Here is an 18,662-nt window from a genome sequence, read left to right as displayed (position 1 = left end):
AAAACTGAAATAGGTTATGTGTGCTATGAGCCAAAATACCTGTAAAATACAACTTGCCTCTCTCAGGTATTATGTATAATCTTCTATCTCTTCTGAGGATTAAATACGGACTGCCTCACCACTGCATTACTGGTAGCTGTTGAAGTCATATAAAAAGGGCATGCACTTCTTTCACTACAAGATCCTCGTGAATCCCCACAAGGTACTGTTGAGAAATCAAGGCTTGTGGGCTTCTAATATTTCCAGTGTTTACTAAGCCACATTGTTGGAAAATTTTTCAGAGATGACTCTCCTGGAGATTGATACCACCATCTGCACTCCAGATCTTATCCCCCAGAAGTTCTGTGATTTAATATTTTTTTATTTGTGGCAGTGGCCCAAATATTAAAATTTCAGTATTATAATCACAGTAGAGGGGACAATAAAAAAAAATTATTCTCATGGTGGCAGTACTGATGTCTATCAGAGAAGAAAGACAGCATATGGCTCATGTCAAATAAATCAGCAACTGATTCACTAAAATTTGGAATAGATTAACAAAAAGAAAAAAATGATGAAGATCAGAACAAACAAAAGACAAAAGAAAGGAGATGGGATATATTCCTAGGTGTTAGTGGAGGAAAGTGTTAATGCTTACTAAAATGAGAACCTCCTTTGAGCATGAGGACCTTTTCTTTTTGACCCTTTTAACCCAAATACCCAGAAAATTCTTGGCACATAGTCAGCACTCAAAACATGTTTGATGAGTAAATCAGTGCGTGAAGAAATGTAAACATGATTTTACTGAGTAACTAAAATGTGGACTGGATAATAAAAGAGAAATATAAAGCCTATGTTTTTATAGGTTATATTAAATTTTGCTGAGGAGAAACAATAGGTCTGAGAGAGTCCTCAAATTTGACTGTTTCTTAAAATGGTCACCTAAGACTACTCACTGTAAGAATTATTTCAGAGTTTCACTTATGAACATTTTTTTACACCATGACAAGCTGAATTTCCTCCACTTCTCTGGAAACGCTTTTTACCTGGAAGCAAAAGGCAGAGGAGAATCTTCAGAAGTCTAACCCACATGCCTTCGCAGAGCTGAGCTGAGGTCAAGGGCAGAATCATGGCCCTACTTGTACTAATTGCTGGCTGGGAGCCCCAGTAGCATCTTCTCTACCACAGAGCCACCCAAATCAAGTGTGGAAGGGATGGCCATGGAAAGAGAGTTATGTTCCACCTCCCCATGTCCCACAGACACTCAGAACATTGCACAGACTTCAAGTACCAGTTTGGGCATGTGGACAAGAGCACTTGTAAAGCACAAGGCTTTGGGGTCAAATTGTTTTAGATTTGCATCTAAATATACACCAGGCCAAATGTCGAACCTTACACAAGCAACTTAAACCCTTAGAATCTCAGTATTTACATAGATAAAATGGAGGAGATGCTAACATCTATCTCAAATTATTGAAAAGTTTGTATAAATATTTAGCGGGAATTCTTTAGTACAGAACTCCTAACACAAAACAGGTGCCCATTAATTTTTACTACTGCTAAATAAATGATCTCAACTTTTTTGTAAAAGAGATGAAGTGATAAAGAGAAGATACAAAAAACCTTCGTTAGTTTTCTGTTGCTGCATAATAAATTACTCTCTGTCTCTATGTCCAATTGTCTCCTTTTCATAAAGACATAAGCTATACTGGATTAGGGACACTCTCAAATTAACTTCACTAATTGTATCTGGAATAATCCTATTTCCACATAAGGTCATATTTCCCATTAATGTGAATTAGTGACATTTTGCCATGTAAATTTTGATTTCCTGTTCAGAAAGGCTGCAGTAGGCAGTGTGTACCCATCTATCAAAAAAGAAATGTAATAATAATAATCACTACCATTGATAAAGTACTAGCTATGTACCAGGAACTGAGATAAGCACTTTCTATGCATTGTTTCACAATCCTCATAACAGCCCTGGGATCTAGGCTTGATTACATCTCCATTTTACAGAAATTTAGAGATTAGATGACTTGTCCAAAGTCACACTGCTAGCAAATGAAAGAGCTGGGACTCAAAGGCAGACTTTCTGACCCTTGAGTTTAAGAGATTAACCACCACCCTGCTGCCACTCAGTACACCACAGGGAATTAGAAAAAAGTCCATGGATGGATGTCAGGACTTCTTCACTGTAAACATCCTTTGTGTTTACACAATACCCTGCTGTGTAGTTCATGCTCCATAAGTATGAGATAAAAAATTATTTTATTGAAAAATGCATTATCCCAAATTGGTATATAATTTGCATTATAATCTTGTTTGTATTATTAATTTCCTTTCTTTTTTCACAGATAATCCAAAGGTACACTGAGGGAAGAAATGAGAACAAAATTTAAAAATTCAGTTTATTGAACTTCTCGGCCCTCTTTTGAGTTCACGAAGGAAGGAGGGAGTCTGTAGGTCTGGAAATAATTAATTGTACTAATTTTGTTGCAAGTTTAGATTGTTTCCTCTGGTTGGAAACTTAAAAACCATCTAGTTCAACCACCCAGGAAATAGGTCAACCACTGCTATTTTGAAGAAAGAAGCTGAAATGGAATATCTGAGATGGAAACCTCAGCTGCCAATTTGCCTGGCTCTTCAAGTTGAATTTCGATGGTGTGGCCATCGTGCTAGAGTGGTGAGCATAGGTACCTTCCAAATTAACTTGAGAGTCACTTGTATAAGAGGCATCATTTCAAGTCAGAACGGTTCCCAGTGTCCTCCTTATGAAAAGAAAAAGGTACCTCCATTTATAATGTCATCCCTCTTCCTATCTTGAAAGCAAGAATGGATTTCCTGGTATATGCCATTTTGAAGCTTGTGATAAGCTTAATTGGAGGCTTCTGCTCACAACATTGCAAATGCATTTCAGTTATTGCTCTCCAATAAAATCCATTTCTTCATTCCCTGATAAATAACTGCTTTAGGCACCAGAAACAAACAATAGGTGGTTCTTGAGCTCTATCAGTCAAAAATATTCTAGGGGAAAGACTAAGAACTGGTCTGGATTCAGAGGTGACATCCAACTGAGCAAGGCGCTGCCCCACGTGGATAAATCAAAAGCAGAAACAAAGTCTTTGGTTTCTTCTATGATAACTCAGAAAGGTATGAAAGTATGGACATACCCAATCTCAGTTAAAAAGAATGCCATTTTAAAAAAGAATGCACTTCAAGTTAATGATCTATTTAAAATGGGAGGATAATAAGGAAAATCAAAAATGCCTCATGACTTATTTCTTTAAGAATCACTGCATTTCTTTAAGATAGTTTGAAGTGAGCAAAATGAAAGATCATTAATAGCTGTGTTACAGAAATGGACAGGAGTATGCTACAAATTATGTTAATCTCTTTATTAAACTAGAAGCAATTGCATAAATTAATTCCCAAATGACTTAATAGACTGATGGTGAAGTGCCAGGGATTAAGAATGAAAAAATTAACCAAATAACCATGCTAAATCCCCCTTCCTCCACAGTCATCCTCACTCTAGTCAATCTTCACAGAAAGAAACATCTTCTTTCCTCAACTGTCAAGTGTGCCATTTTCCTTCTCAGAACACCCCTGTATGTCTTATTATTCTACACAGCAGAGCTGCAGGTTAAGATCACTCCTCCAATTTAGCCAGGGTCTCTCTCCCTCAGGTTTGTGTCTGCACCGGTTAATTTCCTATTCAAGCACTGGAAATTCAGCTGAAAAAATGATATGTGCAGTTTAAATAAAGAACTAAAAGTCCTAAAGAAATGTTGGTTCATCAATGTGATTACTTAGAGATGTTACTGTACAGCCTCCAAGATACAGTTTTGAGCTTGGAGTTGATTTGGGACAGGCAGAATTCAGATTTATCTAGAAGTTTTTATCTATGTGTGTCCTTTAAATATAACCAGGTTCCTGACAGCAGGTATGGACTATACTAACTTGTCTACTTGCTCACAGTAGTGGGCTCTAATATTGCCCAGAAATGTCCTGCCTCAGAGGAGGAGGTTGCTCTGCTCTGCATCCTCACCACTCCTGCCCATTCCCGAGGCCTCGTGCTGGTCCCCTCAGAGGTCAGTTGCAGCTCCTCATTTCCTTTCCTGTTTAATTCTGTAAGAGCGAGCCTTGCTGCTTACCTTAGAACAGCTCCCCATCTTCCCAAGAAGACAGAACATTGATAGAATACGGATGTGACCTATAAGGATATTTATTTATTGTTCTTTACCCAGAGTGGGTTCCTCATTAAAGCGTGCTGTTTTGAATTGAATTAATCAAATTATAACAGCAAAATTGCTCCCAGGTTCAAACTAAAAAATTAGATTTATCAATAAGACAAAAAATTTTTTTCATTACAAATACTAAGATCCTTTGAATATTTGGTATGATAGAGCCCAGTGAACATTTAATCCAACTCATTTATTTTATGTACTTTTAATAAAGGAATGCTACTGAGGCCAAATGGCATCTAATATTAAATAGGCAGTTATTAGCAAACCCACACAGGACTTTCTATCCCTACATATCTATGATTACTCATTAAACAATGTGATAAATTCTGTACGACAAGATGAAATAATAGACTATTTCCCACTTCTATCCCAGTCCCAGCATGATAATTCTTCATTAAACTCTGTTTTCAACAGAGAGGGTTTTAACAGAGACAAGACAGGATCATAGGCTTTAGGGACGAGGCTTGAGAAGTGCCAAGGTTAGACAGACTTCAGGACCTTACAAATAGCCCTGAAAGCATAAAAGCCAACCCAGAACAATCAAGAACAACCCTTAAATAAGAGACTTATGCCATAATATCAAAATGAGTTATATATAAAATAAAACACAAAATAACCCTACAATTTAACCACATTATTTATAGCTCCCAATATGTTCATTGCAGCTGAACAGCCAAAACCAAATGAAATGCCTATAAATGATGTTGTTATCCAAATTCCTAATGGAATCTGACATTTCCTTCACCTTACAGAAAATGTTTAGTACTCTTATATGCATTCCCCCAGAAAACAATTCAGTCAGCAGAGAATCCATGAGCACAGAAAATGTATCCCTATTATGGAAAGAACATGTAAAATAAGTTTCAGCCGCAAGTTCTTTGACATTATCACCTGTATGAGTGAACTGGCCAAAAAAGAAAATCACTTGGCAAGAGATTTTTCAACCCTAAGATGTTCCACATGCTAATTAAGGGCTCTGTTAGGAACCTGACCTTCAATGACAAGGTGCTTATTAAACCCCTTTGGTTTCTGCCTCTCACTGTGTCTGGATTAGATAAAAATCTTACTTAAATGTTAATAAGAAATTATTTTAGCTCAGAACTTTGATGTTGCATGTGCACTGTGGATATGAAAGTCTAACTTAATACATAATTGACAGACTACCCCTCCCTCTGGCACCAAGAAATAGATTAAAACTAAAAAAAAATTTTTTTTAATTTCCTATCTTGGCTTTAAGCAGATTTAGCTCATTTTATTATAGCTAAGTAAATCTTCTCTTTTGCACATAACTTAGGTAAGCATAAGAACAATCAGAATCTAAGCTGGGTGACAAGAAGTATGTCAAACTTAAGAAAAAAAAGTATGAATAACAAAACCAAGGATCAGATGATCAGATTTAACAAAAGCACAGAAAATTGTTGAAGACAGAAAATAAGGGGGAAAAAAGAAACATTAGCAAATATAAGATAACTCCACTATTAAGTAATAAAAACAGACAATGCATTTCTCTAGTAGAATTCTGAAAATCACCTGTTCTTATTTTTTACAATTACTATGACTATTTGGATCCTACCCGTCATGTCCTACATCTCTATCTTGGTAGTCTGCATTTTAATAAATTCCTCCTGAATTAATAGCCAGTTTCTGACAATCACTATTACAGAGACACAGAGAATTGTTTCCGCATCTACCCAAGTACATTAATAGCCAGTAAAGGGTTTGCCATTGAAGGAAAAATTTTACTTTATCCAATCACTCTACAACATCTTCACGTAAAAAGTCCATCAATAAATATTATATTAAAAATTTTGACTGCTGTCCCATCACTTCTAATGTATTACCTTGTTAATTTCTTTAGCAACATAGAACAGTAGAAACAGAGGGGCCAAGAGAGGAAGCTAGCTTTATTCACATCTGTACCTATACCAAACTTACAGGGCTCTTGCAAGGGCGGATGATCACTCTACATGGATACATCCTATTACACAGAAATAAAAAACAGATGGATTAAATAAGTGTTCTAAGTAGTTTGGAGTAATTGTAAACCATTTATCCTAATACTTAATATGATAAAGGTTTATTATGGAGGGACATGGAAAAGTCAATGGTGGAATAAGTGGAGAGATGCCATAGGGTAGGGCACTCTCTCTCCTCTGGAATTCTATAGAATTCAAGCTTAACTGCACCTGTAATGGCATGTTTCACTAATGTAATTCCAGTAAACGTCTGTTCTGCAACGTATCAAATTTGAAGTATACTCTATGAAAGAGAAGACTTTAAATGAGGTGTTGTGCTTCAAAAGGATGACTTGGTTCTCAATAGATCATTACACTCATCATTTCTGGTCTAGAGAAATACATCTGATATTACTTGTATGAAGGGAGGAATATTTGCAGAAGAAAAGTTATAAAACAATTATAGAACAATTATAGTAAATAAGCATATAGAAATCAATTGCATTTCTCTACACTAATAATGAAACATCTTCAAAAGAAATTTTAAAAAATGATCCCATTCACTATAACATCAAAAACAACAAAATATTGAGGAATAAGTTTAGCCAAGTAAGTGAAAAATCTGTACAACAAAACTCACAAGACTGTTGAAAGGAATCAAACTAGACACAAACACATGGAAAGATATCCCATATCCATGGATCAGAAGAATATTGTTAAAATGTGCATATAACTCAAAGCCATCAATAGATTCAATGCAATCCCTGTTAAACATCCAATGGCATTCACTACACTAGAAATAGGAAAAGAAAAGCAATCCCAAAGTTGTATTGAACTGCAGAAAACCCTGAATAGCCAAAGCAATCCAGAGAAAGAACAAAGCCTTAGGCATCACATTTCCTGATTTCAAACTATAACCACAAGGCTATAGAAATTAAAAGAGTATGATACTGGCACAAAAATAGACACACAGAGCACTAAAACAGAATAGGCAACTCAGATTTAAACCACTGTATATATGGTCAACTAATATTCAACAAGGGAACTAGGAACACCTAACAGGGAAAAGATACTCTCTTCAACAAACGGTGTTGTAAAAACTAAAGGAAAACAGAGAAAAACAAAATTGGACCCCTATCTTACACCACTCACAAAAACAAACTCAAAATGAATCAAAGACTTAAACATAAGATCAGATACCATAAATTTCATAGAAGAAAATGTAGGGAAGAAGCTGCATGGGACTAAATTTCAACAACCAGAAATAAATTATTTTCCTTGTAAAAACAATAAATTAAGCACGTGTCATTTAGTGGAGAGCAGTGGTACAGAAATTAAATGGTTCTATTATTTAAATGCAGAGAAGCTAAAGGAGATCCAAAGTTCAGTAACTTTATTCCCACTCAGTCATTTCAGGATCTACACTGTGACATGTAAAAACTAAAAGGGTTTAATGCAGAAATAGTTACCATGTGAATTGTATAACAGATTATTTTATTAAGCTATCCAACACCTTTGGTGATGAATCAAAGATCATCCTGTCATTTTTCACTACAACCATTGTTTTATAAAATTTAACACAATGTAAAAGTTTATCTTCTGAAATTTGGCTAAAATTTTAAGCACTATTTAAATCTGTTTTTAAAAGGAGTGCAGGAAAATAATAACCAGATTTTTGATTTATTATAAATTCTAAATGGTCTATTAAATAATTATATGGATAAACAGTCAATGAAATAAGATTACTCTCAGTTTTCTGTTCTCTCCTACTGAGCAATTATTTTTCTCATTATCTTTTATTGAGTGAGACTCAAATCAGGCCTTAAGATGAAACTTAGCAAGAGGAAAGTCTATAAAAGGAACAATGCAACCAAGTCTAAAAACATCCTGCCATTCACGGTCCTTTCTCTTCTCCAATTCAATCACTTTGTTTTAGGATTGCCACTTATGAGTAGAGTTCAGGCAAGAAGTGCAGGGCTGCTCAGGAATGCTGTGTCTGAGAAAGAGACTTAATTCACTCAGCCTGGTAGAAAGCCCTCAGTAATGCAGTTACATGACATAACATGGATTACTGGACCTAGTGGAAGGTAGGCATCTCCAGAACAATCTCCAGAACAGTCAGGAGGGATCAGAGGGAGAAAAAGATCTCATGAGGATGGAAGGAGCTTCTTACACCCAACGTTAATGAAACTTCACAAAGTTCCACAATCCCTCATCCACAACTCCAAAATATGAGAAGTTCTGAAAAACAAAACATTTTTTTCCAAATTGCACTTGACAGCAAAATGTAACCTAACCAACATAAGAACTCCATTCATTCCACTTAGAATGAATATTCTTAAATTACTCTAAAGAAATACTAACATGTTTGATTATGGGATATTGCTTTAGACCCAGATGGTGATGCTACATAATATATTGTATAGGTATCATAACACCTCTATAAAATTAGAATGATCTTTTGATAAAAATTAAATTCTAAAATATTTCTGACCCCCAAAGAGTAAGGGATTGTGAACCAGTATCTTTACATGGATCTGCTGTCTTTTCTGTCAACCAAACCATCACCATGAGGCTTACTTTCATATCCTAAGAGGTGACAGAGTAGATGTGAGGGAAAAAAATAACATTTACAATAATTTCAGATTGTGATAGTGCTTTGACAAAAAGCACTGTAGACTCCTGTAAATGGTATGACCAGAAAAAAAATCTCTCTGAAACAATTTTTAAAGTGAGACCTGAAATGAGAAGTCAATACACTTCTCTTAGTACAATAACCAGGGACATAAACATCCCAAGCAGACACGATGGCAAGTGTAGGTATGAAGGTGGTAACAATTCTGACATTTGTGAGAACGTGAAGATGACCATGGAGCACAGTAAGTAGGATGAAGGAAGGTAAGAGGTTAATCGAAGAGAACAGATGGGGACATAGTCCAGGGTAAAGAAGCTGGATTTTTGTGCTAAGGGTACTGAAAAAATAATGGAGGTATTTAAATGAGGAGAAGGACATAATTGAATTTATGACTTTAAAAGACAACTCTGGGCATGAAAAGACATGGCAAAACATAAGTGTATGAGTGAAAAGAAGTGAAAGAAGCCAATATGAAAAGGCTATATACTGTATGTTTCCAACTATATAATATTCTGGAAAAGGCAAAACTACAGAGATAATTAAACGATTGATGGGTGCTAGGGTTTTAGGAGGAGAAGGATGAATAAGTAGAGCACAAAGAATTTGGGTGGCAGTGAACATACTGTGTATGACGTGTTTATGGTGGCTACATGTCATTAAACATTTGTCTACACCTATAGAATATACAACTTAAGAATGACTATAGACTTTGTGTGATAATGATGTGTTAAGGTAGATCCATCCATTGTAACAAATACACTACTCTCTTGGGAGATGGTGATAACAGGGGAGGCTATACATGTGAAGGGGTACAGGGCATACGAGAAATCTCTGTACTTTCCTCTCAATTTTGCCATAAGTCTAAACTACTCCCAAAAAATGATCTTTAAAAAAACATAACTTTGACTGATTTATGGTGAATAGACTGTAAAGAGGCAAAAGTAGAAAGAAGATCAGGCTGGAGGGCTTTTCAAGAGAACAGGAAAGAAAAGATGATGAATTGTACCAGAGTGGTAGATAAGGAAGCAAGTTAACCCTTTAGAAGGCTAATCACCAAAACTTCTTAATAGATTATATGGGAGGGAGCAGGCAGTGAGGAACAGAGGTGAGTACAGAATTGTTTAGGCTAGAATCATGAATTCTACTCTGCCTATTGTAAGTTTTATATGCCTTTATCAAGATAGAGATGTCAGTGGGCATCTTAATACACAACTCTAGAGTCCAAGGAAAGATATATTTGGGAGTCATAAGCTTATGGATGGTAGTTAAAGCCATGGTAACCCAGGGGATTCATGAAATGACTCAGGGAAAGGGTACAAGTAGAGGAATGAGGTTGCCTGGGATCAAGACCTGGTAGCCTTCAAAATTTAGAAGTCAAATGAAAGTTAATCAGAGCAAGCCAGTAAGAAAGGAGGGGGAATAGAGACTGGTATTGTGGAAACAAAGAGAAAAAAAAAAGTATTGCAAAAGGTCAACTCTGTTTTGTACCAGAGAATTACCCAATAAGAGGGCAGTGAAGTATCTAAATATTGTAAACAACCTTCACTATCACTTCGGGCTTGCTGGCAGGTCCATCAGAAGGAGGAAATACCATTAACTGAACCACAATTACAAGCCAGTGTGAGTTCAGTTGGTAAGCAGTACAGAGTTCAAAGTAAAATCCAAGCACACTTGCTCCCTCTGCTCCTACTGTCCTCCAAATGGTGAACCCCACACTCCTTCTCTCAGCCCCAGTTTCAACGGTCTCTAAGAAGCCCATCCTAACCAGCCAGAGGCCAGGAGATCCCAGGTTACATGCCTTCTTAGGAGAGTGTACTTCTCATATTACAACCGTGTGTTCAAAATCCTTCAAGGATTAATTCAATGCTGGAGGTTAGGGGAGGGATATATTCCTTTATCCACTATTTCCAATACGAAAAGACAATATGTGCTTAACAAATGTCTATAGAAAGATTATCATTCTTTTAATGTGTGAAACTTTGCTGTGACTGACAGTGGGTGGAGTTTGTTACAATAACAGGCTAAAGTAGTTTCAGCATCACCGAATGGCTTTATGCTGAAACAAAGATAAACTCAGATTTAAAATAATCCCTTTTTTCCAAATCATATGTGATATAAGTTAAAAATTACAAACTTAAGCTTCCTATATATAAACATTTACGCAGTTTGTCTTGTTATAGGGCTAAGAATTTCTCTAATATTAACTCATTTTATTTTAGAATTGTATAACTTGTACAAGCATTTCTTGAAAGGAGTCACATATTTAATCACTGTCAGCCATACTCACCCTAGTTGAAATTAGTTGGAATAGTTAATTAAATAGTTAATTAGTATCCTTTAGTCATGATACATGATCCAAGACTGGTAAGGTTTGGAGGAGTGTTCTATTAAGATCTAGGGGCCTAGGATTGAAATAAAAGGTAAAATAATCAAAGACCATTTTTTGTCGCTATACCAGGAGAGTCAAACAATGTTTCAGAGATAAAAACTGGCTTAAAGAGGTAGGTATAAGCTCCAAAACTGACAACTTCTTCCACCCTACTATGGACACAGGGCTAGTAAGTAGCACAGTTAAGATTCAAGACAAGTACTGTCTGGCATGAAAGTCCAAGCTCTTTCCACTGTTTCATGCTTCCTCCAGCTCCTAAAAATCTACTCAGATAACTACCTACTATTCAGCCATAAAAAATTGTAACATAATGCCATTTGCAGCAACATGGATGTCCCTGGAGAATGTCATGCTAAGTGAAGTAAGCCAGAAAAAGAAAGAAAAATACCATATGAGATCACTCATATGTGGAATCCAAAAAAAAAAATAAATAAATAAATAAACAAACAAATAAATAAATAAATAAATAAATAAATAAATAAATAAATAAATAAATACAAAACAGAAACAGACTCACCAACATAGAATACAAACTTGTGGTTGCCAAGGGGGAGGGGAAGGGAAGGGACAGACTGGAGTTCAAAATTTGTAGATACTGACAGGCATATGCAGAACAGATAAAGAAGATTATACTGTATAGCACAGGAAAATATAGACAAGATCTTGAGGTAGCTCACAGCGAAAAAGAATGCGACAATGAATATATGTATGGTCATGTATAACTGAAAAATCGTGCTCTACACTGGAATTTGACACAACATTGTAAAATGATTATAACTCAATAAAAAAAGTTAAAAAAAAGATTTGCAGATATTGCATTTTTACAAATTGAATGTTTGTGACAACCGTATGTCAGGCAAGTCTATCACCACCATTTTCTCAACAGTATTTGCTCACTTTGTGTTTTTGTGAAATATTTTGGTAATTCTCACAATATTTCAAACATTTTCATTACCGTATTTGTTATGGTGATCTGTGATTAGTGATATTTGATGTTACTATTGCAAAAAAACTGGCTTGCTGAAAGCTCAGATGATGGTATTTTTTAGCAATAAAGTATTTTTAAATTAAAAAAAAAGGTAACTACCTACTGAGGAAAGTATTCCTCTTTCACTCCTAATTTATACCCCAGCTCAGCAACTTAATATTTGTCAATTTAAAAATCCATGTAGAACACAAGCAAAGGTCAGTATTATTGGTAGTTTACATATTCAAACAAAAGACCCAGGTCTTCTATGCCAAAGACCTCACAGTTAACACATTGCTCCTGGTCTAGTCAGAAATTCACATAGGTTCGATGCTTACTATGTGCCAGGCACACAGTTCTTACAGATATATTGCTGCATTTATCCACCACAGTAACCCAGAGAAGATGTACTGTTTCCTCATATTGTTTAGGTTAGGAGACTGAGGTTCAAAGAGAAGAAATAATTTAGATAACGTTGAACAGCTGACAGGTAAGTAACTGATTTGCTTCCATGTAAGCAAAGCAATTAGTGCAATCATTCCTAGTCACAGTCTTTCTGCCTCCAAATCAAAATCCAGTAATTTTTAAAATGTGTTGGACTTTGAACTGTATATATATTTTCTGGAATATCTATTTAAATTGTCAAAGAAATTTTGACCTGCTCCTCATGTCCACTCTTAGCTGTTATTTGGAAGTTCCGGGATCAATATTTCTTTAAGCACCAAAATGGTCCAGAGCCAAGTAGTGAGACAACAATCTTCCTTCTCCCAATCTAACTCATCAGCATTAGGCTGTGCCAACAGGGCACAAATGTAACTTGGATGCAAAGTGAAACATTCAGTCCAAACCCAGAGGGTTCTAGCCAAAATAATGCCAAACAGCTTGTGTGATTTTTTCTTTACACAAATGCCCACCCACTACAGAACTACCTAGCTCTTGTGATCTCAAATAAGTGAGTCCTTATGGGTTTGGATATTCACTTTAGGTGAAAACAAGCTCTATAGACCATAAAACATGTTGCCATCCCTCTGTAGAATAAATGACACACTAAGAAACACCAAGAAAAACGATTATATTACCTTCCCCTCATAAGTCACTCATCTAATAAGCTATATTACTCTTTCTCAGCTCCATTTTGGTCTGTATATCATTCCAGGTGAATATCTTGTCTTCTCAAAGATGTAAGTTTCCCAGAGTCAGCAGAGAAGGGGTTTGGGTTCTAAACAACTGACCCCTTTATTGGCCTCAAGCCACTGACAACAGAATCAGTATATTCCTGATCAATTTAACTTGAACTTACACAACTTTTAAAATGCAGGAAGGCAAACAAGCTCCTGGCTGTCTTCACTTTTAATTCCTTTCAACTTTTCTACTTTTATGAGGCCTTTTAAAAATTTATAGCTCTTTCATTTGTATTGAGAAACACAGATATTTCTTTCATATCTAAATCTTATTTCTCATAAGAATTATATCTCCTAATAAGAACTCTTTGAAAAAGGAATCACAAATTGACAGAAGCTGAGTACCAAGTGGCTTCCTCCAGGTTCTCTCATCTTGTAGGTGATGGAGCCAGAACCTGAATGAAACTTTCTACCACCAAGTCTTCTGTTCTTCCCAACTAGGCTCAAAGACTCCCAGTTCTTCATATCCGGGATATGAGGGAAAGAACTAAATTGAGAAAGGCTCACTTGGTTGCTTCCTGATTGTATGAGCCTGGGCAAGTCACTGAGCATCTCTGTATCCCAGTCTCTTCCACCAAAAATGAGAATAGCCAGGACCTTCCCCTGCAGAATCCTCAACTGGTCTTCCTGCTTCTACTCTTGCCATCCTCAATTCATTCTCCAGAATGCAGCCAGGACAGTATTTTTTTAAACATAAAGGCCTTGTGCTTCCCTATACACACATTCCAATATTTTGACTTTGCACATAGAACTGAGCAATGAAAAATTTCCCACTATTATTTACAAGGCCCTACATGATCAAGCCTCTGTTGCCTCTTCAATTTTATCCATACCACTCCCTATTCAGTCACTATACTACAACCACCCTGGCTTTTTTTCACATTTCTCAAACAAACCAAGTTCACTTCAGTTTCAAAGCCTTCACCCTGGAAGCTGCCTTTGCCTGGAATGTTCTCCCCATGGCCAACCCATTCTCCTCGTCAAGATCTCAGGTTAAAAATCATCTCCACAGAGAACCTTCTCTGTCCTATCTGAATCTTTCTATGCAGTATCTACCTGGGCCCTACACCTCAATCTTGACCCATCACCCCATTTCTCTATTTTTACAACACTGCTCATAAATTATCTTGTTTACTGTTTTGCTTTTTATTTGTTTTCCCTTTTCTCACTCTCCACTCCCAAACTACAGTATGTGCTCCACAAAAGTAGAGACTGTCTTACTTACCACTCTATCTCTATTATCTGTTGTATCTCTAGTACCTAAAAACAGTGTTTGGCACATGCCAGGAGCTCAAAAAATACTTGTTAAATGACAAACAAGTCACCTGTAAATGAAACCACATAAATAAAAGATACAATCATTATAAATTCAGATCTCAAATTTGTGACTTTCTGCTTTGAATTGGGGCCAAAGCTTATTGTCCCATTGTCTACAAAAGAGTATTATTAAGCAGATTTTTTTTAAGAAAAGAAGAAATTTTGGATAAAATTATTTTTAGTGTTAAAGCAGTAACTGAGGTCAAATGTATCATCTGTGGAAAACCAAGTCTTAACATTGAAGTAAGACCTGTAGGGACCTCTCATAGATTATAGTGCTTAGTTAATAGATTACAATTTTACATCTACTTTAAGGTAATGGAACAATATTTAAATTTTCTTCCCATTCTTCTAATTCAGACTTTATTAATTTAGAACACCTATAGATGTACAGAAATTGCCCACCACAATCTTCTCACCTTACCCACCTCCTCCCTTGCCTTCTCTTCCCAAAACTCTTCAGGATTCTGAATAATTACTCCTGCCTTAGGCAAGAGATAAAGAGAAGACTTAGCCCTGGAAAGGAAAGGTCTCCCTACTCTCTGGAAGTCAAAAAGAAAACATTCATACTAATGTAATGAGCTACCCAGGATGACTTCAACTCAAGATTGTTCCCTTCTTTAAACTCCACATAGACTTGCAGTCAGGGCCAGTAAACATCTTTTCAGTGATCCTCTATGATTAATGACCCTTAAGTTTAAAATCATAACTAAGTGGTAAACATCTTTGAACAGGGGCTATATCTTATATTTTATTCTTATCTCCAAAGCATAGGACTTAATAGATATCCAATAAGTGCATATAATTAATTCCTATCAATAAATATATATTAAGCACATCTTACTATATTTACCTTTTTTTGATATTTCCTACATCTCTCATAAATGCATTTTTAGGCTTACCAAGAGAAGAACAAGTACTAGCACATAAAATACTAAAACACAGAAAAGTTTCTTTAAAAAAACTGCCTTATCACACAGCTTGTAAAACTGAACATTAATTGATGCAAATGTGCTGACATACATTTTAAAGTTTTTATTTTCAAGTTCACTTAACAAGTGTTGCTGTTATTTTACTTTCCAGAAGAGAGATTTTCTTCATGCCTGTGTTAATTTGTTTATGATTTTAATATTGATAGTCATTTAACACTTTTCCATAAGGAGTTTCTGGACTTTATACCCACTAAGCAGCTCAGAAGTAACCTTGCCAGAAAGAAAAGGACATAAGATTAAAGCAAGGGGGTGGAAAGGAAAGAGTCATTTATTGACAATACTTGGGGAATCCAATGTTTTATATTATTACTCTAAATATTAATTCCTTGAGGTTCTTGTTAATCAAATGATAGAAGTTGAAGAGATAATAACAAGAGATTACTTCAACCATCTTCCTACTTCTCAATGTTAAGTCACTAAGAAATGTGATGTATTCCTTTTCATCTCCACCTACCAGCTTCCCTGAGGAATTTTCCCATGTGAGCAATTCTCTCTCATTTTGGAAACATTCCCTCCCTCACCTAACTTTGTCATGTTTAGGGAAACTCTTGAAAAAATCATTCCTATTAGCCTGACAAATGATTTCTGACCTCAAATGCTTTGCTTCTCTAACACTGCCTCTGAGCTAGGAAATAGCAAGAAGCTATAAAAGATCACTTTAACAGCAGAAGGCAGAAACTCTAAGTCATGCTTCACTGTTTTCCCAGCTACTTTTATTTCTACTGCAAGACTAAGCTTTCAAATTGACAATGACTATAAACAGAAAGCTTAAAAACTGGATGGAAGAAATTAACCAACTATATTTAAATACAGCTTTGACCTTCTTTTCAAAAATAAAACATTTAAATTAACTTGATTTCAGAATATGCTCTTCAATATTTTCTTTTTAAATATTCACAGAAAAAAATTCTTCTTTCTAACTTAGCTGACCTATCCAGCTACATTCAAAGAACTATTATCTATTATCTATCATTAACTAAAGTATCCCTTTGATCCTTACCTTGAATGAAAACACATAAAGTCACCAAGTGAGAAGCTTCTCAATTGCAAATCATCTTTCACTTTTCAACTTTACCCTTGTGACTTTTAACTTGGGGTCTTAACCTTAAATTCTGTTTAATTACAATATCATCCCATACCAGTCTGTTAAACTGCTACCTTTTGTTCACTATTTTTGTTCCAGCGACTCCTTTTTCAGATGCTCCCCACATCATAAGCAATGACAATTCAGATCTCATCTTTCAAGCCTGTAAAAGTGGAGTCCCTATTCAATTTATCTCTAGAATTAGAGTTAGCAAAGCTGAAAAGAGGAGGCATTCAGAATATTCTAATGGAGAACCATTACTAAAACCTGTAGAATTACTCATGAATACTGAGGTCTCCAATCCCATCTTGTGAAGAGGCACAAAAGAATCTGTGTTAGAACCAGTTCACTATTCATGAATATCTGTATCTAGGGTCAAATTTGGGGAGCTTTTAAGATTAAAAAATATTATAAATACAAGTAACTGAATAAAGATCAATAACATGAGAGAAAGATGTTGCCGGGGAAAGGGACAATAAAGTTAATCTGTTAATATAAACAACATGAGGTGAAAGCCCTGCCTTGTGCAGTCTGACCCCTGAGAACCCCATTTCAAGTTGAACTTGATCTCTACAACTAGCTGTATTTTTCAGACTCCAGGAGGCCCTCGCCTTAAAGTCACCTGCCTCCTATTCCCCATGCTATTTATTCCCACCTTGCTCTTTCTGTTTGACATCTTAAAATCCAAACCCATAAATTTGCGTAAAAAAATGCACAAGCATAAATTAGCTTCCCCTTAAATGTGCTTAGAAGGACAGACTTCCTCTGGCTCTCTTAAATGTGTCCTAAAAAAGTGAAAAATTCAAGGCTGAATTAAAGGAACCATTGCTTGCCCAATCATGAGACTTGTTAAGGTTCTCATACTCCAATGATCTTCTGATTTAAATTTGGCAAATACTTATCTGGCATAAAGAGACTTTTAATGTTTTAGTTGTGAACTGAATCAGCTCTCAAGTTTCTAATTATCTGATTCATGTATTTTACTATAGTCGATGAGACTCAAAATTTCTACATAGACTTATTTCTCTCTGAAAAATTTCTGTGCCTGAGACCCCTGTCTTTGAAGAACACACAAAACATGGAATCAGACGGCCACATGAGGAAAGACCTGGCCACATATTTGAAGGGCAAATCAAAGGAAGCCAAGCGGTAGCATCTGGCATTTGTCAGTTGGCCTGCCAGGAGGAAGCAAGAGGTCTATCTACCAAGGAGCTACGGATGCCAGGAAAATCTGCATTAGATTTGGGATGCAGTGAAGCAGCCAGATAAACAACAGGAAGACAGACAGCAATTTTTAGTGCTTCCAGACAGGTCACTATGATCTAAAGAAGATTTAGCTGATGTTCAGCAGACTACCAGCAGACTTTCCTGGCAATGGTAGACATAATAAACACATTGAAACATGAGTCCCTCAACCCCAGTATAAATAATCTATAGTAGATGAGGAATGGTAGACAACTTAGGTATATTTTAGTGTTATTTATAATGATGGGCTGCACGGTGGGAGAAGGTTATTTCACAACAATGCTATAGAAATTCATTGCCAATCATCAAGACAAGCATGTGAGATGAAACTTATTAACTAAAATATAGACTCTAAACTGATAAAATATAAATAATACGTGCATGCTCAGCCCCAGATGGGCTACCACTACAAAAGTCAAAAGAAAACTTAAGGTGAATTGGAAAGGCAGATTTATAAAAGATAAATGCTAGTCTATTCTATTTATATTACCACAGAAAGGATTTTTACATATGCAATAGATGTTGGCTGATGGGAGAAGGCACAGCGGGCATACTTTTGGTATTGTTCAACACAGACTTCTTCATGGGAAACTATCCTAAAAATGAGGCCAAAACTATCCCACTCTTTGACCACTAACTGAATATTTTCAAGAGAAAGGTAATGCTGA

At 35.9% G+C, this 18,662-nt stretch overlaps 1 long non-coding RNA gene across 1 annotated transcript in view; it reads right to left on the bottom strand.

Moving 5' to 3' along the window:
* LOC140691708 (uncharacterized) overlaps positions 1-18,662 on the bottom strand; it is a 40,309-nt gene that overhangs the window by 20,901 nt on the left and 746 nt on the right. The gene's annotated exons all lie outside the window — the stretch shown is intronic.

The sequence above is a fragment of the Vicugna pacos genome, chromosome 36 (assembly GCF_048564905.1).
Source record: "Vicugna pacos chromosome 36, VicPac4, whole genome shotgun sequence".
Lineage (NCBI taxonomy): Eukaryota > Metazoa > Chordata > Mammalia > Artiodactyla > Camelidae > Vicugna > Vicugna pacos.
Note: the sequence above shows the minus strand (reverse complement) of the source record. Positions and strands in the feature narration are given on the sequence as shown.